This window comes from Nipponia nippon, unplaced genomic scaffold (genome assembly GCF_047370975.1).
Source record: "Nipponia nippon isolate SJK-2023a ecotype South Korea unplaced genomic scaffold, ASM4737097v1 scaffold_4, whole genome shotgun sequence".
Taxonomy (NCBI): domain Eukaryota; kingdom Metazoa; phylum Chordata; class Aves; order Pelecaniformes; family Threskiornithidae; genus Nipponia; species Nipponia nippon.
The window spans coordinates 99,978,451-99,985,260 of NW_028262358.1; the positions used below are offsets into that span (position 1 = coordinate 99,978,451).

The 6,810-nt window shown below is 39.1% G+C and overlaps 1 long non-coding RNA gene across 1 annotated transcript; it reads right to left on the reverse strand.

Moving 5' to 3' along the window:
• Positions 1-344: 344 nt before the first annotated feature.
• Positions 345-4,527, reverse strand: LOC148053450 (uncharacterized). Its single transcript, XR_015708108.1, has 3 exons — positions 4,425-4,527; positions 2,085-2,153; positions 345-526 (listed from the first exon to the last, which is right to left on the reverse strand). It is a non-coding gene; the product is annotated as an uncharacterized LOC148053450 (long non-coding RNA).
• Positions 4,528-6,810: the final 2,283 nt, after the last annotated feature.

Below are 6,810 nucleotides of genomic sequence, written 5' to 3' on the forward strand. Positions count from 1 at the left end.
CTTGTTGCACACTGTTTGAAATGAGTGTTTACAGTTACTGCAGAGATCTTTCTACAATTTAGTTGTGATTTCGTTTATGAGACCTTTCCGATTCTATTAAATGAGCTAAATACAGACTAAGGACTAACCTACAGCCCACTGAAGTTATTGTAAGTTCTTTATCTACTGAGGCAAGAAATCTAACTTCTCTTTTCTGCGTAAGTTTCAGGTCACCTACAAATGAGCTTTTTCTTGCTCATTTATGAGAGTTCTCCTAAGCTTACCTAGAAAAAGTCTTCACTCTCAGAGAAGACAACCTTCCCTCCCATTAATCACCTTCTCTTTGCGCCGGGGGAAAGCTCGTGTACAGGTTACTTCTGAGAGCCCCAGAGAAACAAGAAAAATTGCATTAAAAGGAGTGGGAGGAGGAGGAATTTGCAGATGCATGGAAGACCAAGTAAACAAGTGCAAAACTGCGGTCTCTGCTGCTGCTGCTGCTTCCTGAGGGCAGGCCATGTTGATTGGCACTAGACTGCAGATTGTCCCGCTGTTCAGAGAAAAACAGAGAATAACACTAAACATCTAAAGAGTAATTCAAGAAAAAAGGTCAATTGAAGATGCCACTATTTTTAGATAATAAAAAAGACAGTCTCAAAAGGTTCAGAAGGGTTATATGATTACTGATGTTGTACATGCTCCAACGATACCAGAGGAAATCAAATTTTCCTACACGAGACCCAAATCTGCAGGAAGTTCATTTTTTAAAAAACAGCTTTTTCAAAAAAGCTATATACAGAACTGTGACTCACCACCACCTAAGTAGTTTAAGAGAAGAAGTTTAAAGAAAAAAGCAAATAAACAAACCCAAGCCTAGTGTCTTGCTCTCTCTCCCCCCAATTCTCTGCCTTCCTTCCCCTCTTCCCAGGAAAGATTCAGAAGAGTTTATAACAATGAAGAAGCATAGCCCTATAAAACTTTAAAGACGCCAACAGGAAAAGCTGCTTTAAATGTCTGCATAGCCCCCTTAAGGTCTTAATTGCTAGTCACATTAAAGCTCTCCATATAGACTCTAATTGAAAATGAAGTGTAGGAGAAGTGAAATCTAGCCTTATTTAAGTCAGTGGGAGTCTTATCATCATCACTGACAGCAGCAGAATTTCACACACAATATTTACTGTTGCCATCCTGGTAAATAGCTCAGCATCTTTTTTAACATTCAGCTGGAAAGTTTCTAGTAGCACAGTACAACCAAATCTTACAGCCTGATCCTTGCTGTGTCATATAGTCACAGTGAATATGAGCAAATTTGTATAGACAGAGGTGACGATAGTTACACGTTTGTAAGATTGCTTGGACTTCTACAAATGGGAAGTGTTAAGTGATTCATATGAGCATTATTACATAGTGCCTTGCATATAGGTGCCCCCGAAATTCTTTGCAGACTTCAGTTCTATGAGAATTTAAAATTATGTTTTGCGCTGTTCATTTTTTACAACCATCAACCTTGTGACTACGGAAGGGTCCCTTTCAAATCTGAAACACAGTGGAGATAATTTTGCACTACTTTTGCTGCTTGTTTAAATCTACTTACTGTAACTCCTATTCAAATAATGGTGAAATAAAATTAACAACCTAACTTGAATTGTCAGTTTGAATGTTTGCAGCTTTCAAAAAAGCAAAAAGCTGCAAACAACTAAGATTCAAGAGAACAAAGAAACTGTGAAAAAACATTTTGATCAGAAAGCAGATACTGTGAGGTATTAAAATTAGACACCTGTTTATTAAATAGAAAATATTCTATCTGAACAAAAAAGCACTATTTTCCTATCCTATACAGCTATGCATGAATATGCTTAACATCTCCCCCCCCAAGACAAGACTGAGAAGGAACAGTTATGGTATCAGAACCAGTGTTCAATGGAAGCACAGAAATACTGGAGAACATAAGCATCACAAGGCTATTCATATATATTTTTGTGCCATTTAAAATGCACAAAAGCTGGAACAGAGACAGAAATTTCATGTTTTTGATTAAGATCATTCTTTCTGTTATTGCTGTAACCTGTACTTTTTATTCACTAAACTGAAGTTCTGTCAATACTCACCTTTTAGTCCAGCTAGTGATTTTTTTCTAGAGTGACTCCAGAAGGGCATTCTTGCAACAGGAATGTACTCTATATTTGATATAGAAAAACAAAGACGAAGCCAGGCATGAAGGAATGCTCTTTCTTCATCTCTTCTGCAGGCTGTATTTTTTCCTCTCTTTCTCTCTCTCTTTCTCTTCCTGTTCTGTTTCTCCATTTAATTTCTTCATGCTCCTTTCCAGACCCCTACCAGATCTTTACTGAGTAGAAGATGAACCATACCATCTAGATTCTCATCACTTGGCAACAGCAGAGACATCCTTGCCCATCTGAGGTTAGTAACTAAAAGGCATCAGTTCATTTCAGAATGAGTCATGACTCAATATATTAATTCAGTCTATTAAAAGGGCAGTATGTTTGACTAAGGGTTTTACGGTTTTGTTTTTCCTTCTCAGTTATGATAAATCTTTTCAGTTTTTGTAGCATTATCTTCTTTAATAAGATTTGTTAAAACTGATGTAAACCTAAGTGACATTTTCTTCAAAACAGAACCTAAGTGGTTTCCCACTACTGACTCTAATAAGTGTTAGGAATGAGGTTCTTTGAATCTCAGTTTCTCAATTGCGTTGAAAGCAGATATTGCTGATAAACTTAAAAGCATTCTATTTTCTGTCAAAATAGACCCCAACATGTTCAGAAAAAAACCCAACAGATAGGTTAATCTATTAAATGATATTAAATGATAATTTAAGAAAAAAAGGAGTCTGAACTATGTGTGTATGGAGGCCACTAAATTCTGTTTTATCATGCTTGGTACTGTTTGAACAAACGACTCTGTAGTATTCACTCAGGGTGAATTAAGTTAGTCTAATGGGCTCAGTATTTGCATACAGAATAAAAAAGAAATCCTGTATAAAATAAAACTTAAAGGAAAATGGTATTTTCACTTAAATTAAAGTTCTTGCTGTGCAGGCTTGAAATGTATTTACTATACAGAATACAGCATTTTATTGTGGCAAGGCTTCTGTAAATCAGGATAAAAGAAAATAAACATCAGTTTCCTGAAAGGCAATTTACAAATAAATATAAGATTTCTTAATGGACATTATATTAATGTGTCTTCATATATATAACCCATGGTCATATGTTACACATTTATTTATCGCTCTAAGGTAACAACTATTATAAACTAGAATGCAGACCTGGGTAAACTAATACTTAGCTACTTGTTTATCTTGTAGTAAGATCCAAAGCATGCTTCAGGGTACAATGGTGGTATCCTGAAAGGGACCATCACTAAGACGGACAAGGAGCAGACAAGGAGATTCTAGAGCAGTCATTGCCTTTGAAAGATCTGGGTTTGTGGCAAATTGCTACAACATATCACCAAGAGGAGACAATTCTGCAGGCAATTTTTGTGTTGCATAATTACGTAGGCTCGGCTTGTTCCATTGTATTTCTATTCCATAATACAATATAAAATCAGATGCTCCTTGAAATCTTCTCACATTGATTTTGGAATTTATACAAAGTAGTTTATCTTCGATTCAATTTTCTTAATTTTATGGGACAACAGAAATGTGAATACAGACATTTTTCAGCAAGTCTCTACATGACTGGGTCAAAGCAATGAAGGGAAGCAAATTTAGATATTAGCCCACTCCCTTAGTGACAAACGTTAAAACACAACACATCCCTGACTGATTGAGCTGTCTTGCTGCATTAAAATCAACACATAGGTAAGAAAAATGGAGAGTAGTTTAGTTAAATAAAACAGAACCACAGGAAGCAAGGAACTTTATCATAGTGCTAGTCAGCAAAGTTAATAATATTCAAATGACAACCTTTCTAACTACATATGAGGGAGTTAGACTGCTGAAATGTTAGAAGTTTCTCTCATTTTTTTAAAACCCAGCATTGGTTAGGAAGTTACAGAATTTTGTACATCTCATGGAAGTCCACGCAGCTCCCTTCACCCATACCATTCCATTCAAACAGAAAAATTTCTTGGGAAAAGTGAGGACCTCTAAGTTTCTCTATGCATTTGCTGGACAAAACAATAAAAGGTAGCAATGACAATTATATTAATTTTCCAATTTGGTAGTTAACCTATTAATTGGTAATTTACTATAGTTACCCGTAATTAGATTAATCCATAAAACCTATCTTTCTGACTAATTTGCTTTTTCTGTGTCTATAGCACATTTTAACATTGGTCTTGAGATGAAATCCACAGCGTATTATTTATTCAACAAATATGATGAGTGCTAGAGCAGAAGAGACAGATAGATGCAAAATATGGAAACTCTGAATCCTTTCTAGCTGAATATCATATATGTTTTATCAGTTCTATATACCTACAACAGAAAAGGAATTCCAGGTTGATTGCCTGCAGTATTGCAGAAGGATCTCCTTATTGATTCCTGTAGGAATAAACAGACAAGTTTCCAGGTGCTGTTGGTGGAGAACTGGCCACTTAGAGATAGAAAAGCAGCAAGAGCTACAGATCTGACTTCTTCCTGAAGCCACAAGAAGTCAAGGTTAGCAAAGGAAAAAAAGAAGGAAAAGGAGAAACCATCTTTTAAAGGCTTACCTGAATCCCAGCTCAGAAGCATTTAAGTCACCTAACTCTGTTTTTCTTACCTGCATTTTCTCCCTTTGAGAGATTAGAGCTGTCAAGAGATAATGCAGCAGATGGACCATCTTTCTAAAGCACAGCAGAAAACCTGATAGTGATTATAGCAAGCAAAGGGACATCACTGAAAACCATCACTTGTGACACAAGCACCCACTTTACTAGTCAACAAATGGCATGATTGTGCCTGCTGGGCCAAAGTGTTTCCACACTACTCTTTCTGCTGTGATTGACCACAAGTGCTGCTCTAATTCAGGAAGTTGTCAAGGGATACAAACTGTTATTTATACGCACACCTGTGCTGCTGGAACAAAGCAGGCATCAAGGAGAAATGAGTCGAGTCAGTACAACCCAATTTCAAAACCTTTGCAAATGTCATCCAAGAAAGACTGATGTTGGAAACCAGCCACACGTGTGTGCACATAGCCTCCTTTCTGTTTCAGTCACATGCGTGAGGAAAGTTTGGAAAGCAAAATGTGAAAACTGGGAGCTCAGTAAAGAAACTGCCACACTTGCTTTCTGCAAAGCACAAGGTACTCTGTGGGTTTCTTTGCAGAAGATTAAGCACAGATGTGTTTATTCCCCATTACTTCCCACATGAAAACAACTTTGAAACAAGGAAGGTAACTTTACTCTGTGCTGGTTCCTATCCTTGTTAAAAACAAAGCTAGAGAGTTTCTGGCTTCATCACTTCTGGTTTGTGTACGAATAGGTGGCCTCATATCCCAATTTGACTCTTACAGGAAACTGTAACATGGATAGGTGGGCATAGCAGGGTTCCAGTCATAGTTTTATATTCTTTTGCAAAGGAACAGCTGCTCCCACTGCCCCTGCCTTGAAGCCCTTTAATCATTAATATACATATATATGTATATATATGTATATGTGAGTGTGTGTGTATATATATGCATATGTGTGTGTGTATATATATGCATATATATGTATGTATATATTTATATGTATGTATATACTTGTATGTATGTATATATGGAGGTTAGCAAATGTGATGCCCATCTACACGAAGGGCCAGAAGGAGGATCCGGGGAACTACAGGCCTGTCAGCCTGACCTCGGTGCCAGGGAAGTTTATGGAACAGATCATCCTGAGTGCCATCACATGGCACGTACAGGACAACCAGGGGATCAGGCCCAGTCAGCATGGGTTTATGAAACACGGGTCCTGCTTGACCAGCCTGATCTCCTTCTGTGACAAGGTGATCCGCTTAGTGGATGAGGGAAAGGCTGTGGATGTTGTCTACTTGGACTTCAGTAAAGCCTTTGACACCATTTCCCACAGCATTCTCCTGGAGAAACTGGCTGCTCACGGCTTGGACAAGCGTACTCTTTGCTGGGTAAAACACTGGCTGGATGGCCGTGCCCAAAGAGTGGTGGTGAATGGAGTTAAACCCAGTTGGCGGCCAGTCACAAGTGGTGTTCCCCAGGGCTCAGTATTGGGGCCAGTTCTGTTTAATATCTTTATCAATGATCTGGATGAGGGGATTGAGTGCACCCTCAGTAAGTTTGCAGATGACACCAAGTTGGGTGGAAGTGTCGATCTGCTGGAGGGTAGGAAGGCCCTACAGAGGGACCTGGACAGACTGGACGATGGGCCAGGGCCAACTGTATGAGATTCAACAAGGCTCAGTGCTGGGTCCTGCACTTGGGTCGGGGAAGAGTGGCCGGAGAACTGCTTGGCAGAAAAGGACCTGGGGGTATTTGTTGACAGCTGCCTGAACATGAGCCAGCAGTGTGCTCAGGTGGCCCAGAGGGCCAATGGCATCCTGGCTTGTATCAGGAATATTGTGGCCAGCAGGACTAGGGAAGTGATTGTCCCCCTGTACAAGAAAGACATTGAGGTGCTGGAACGTGTCGAAAGTAGGTCAACAAAGCTGGTGAAGGGTCTAGAGCACAAGTCTTATGAGGAGAGGCTGAGGGAGTTTAGCCTGGAGGAGATGGGGAAGACATCGCTCTCTACAACTATGTGAAAGGAGGTTGTAGCAAGGTCGGGGTCGGTCTCTTCTCCCATGTAACAAATGATAGGACAAGAGGAAATGGCTTAATTTTTGCCAGGGGAAGTTTAGATTGGCTATTAGGAAAAATTTCTTCACTGAAA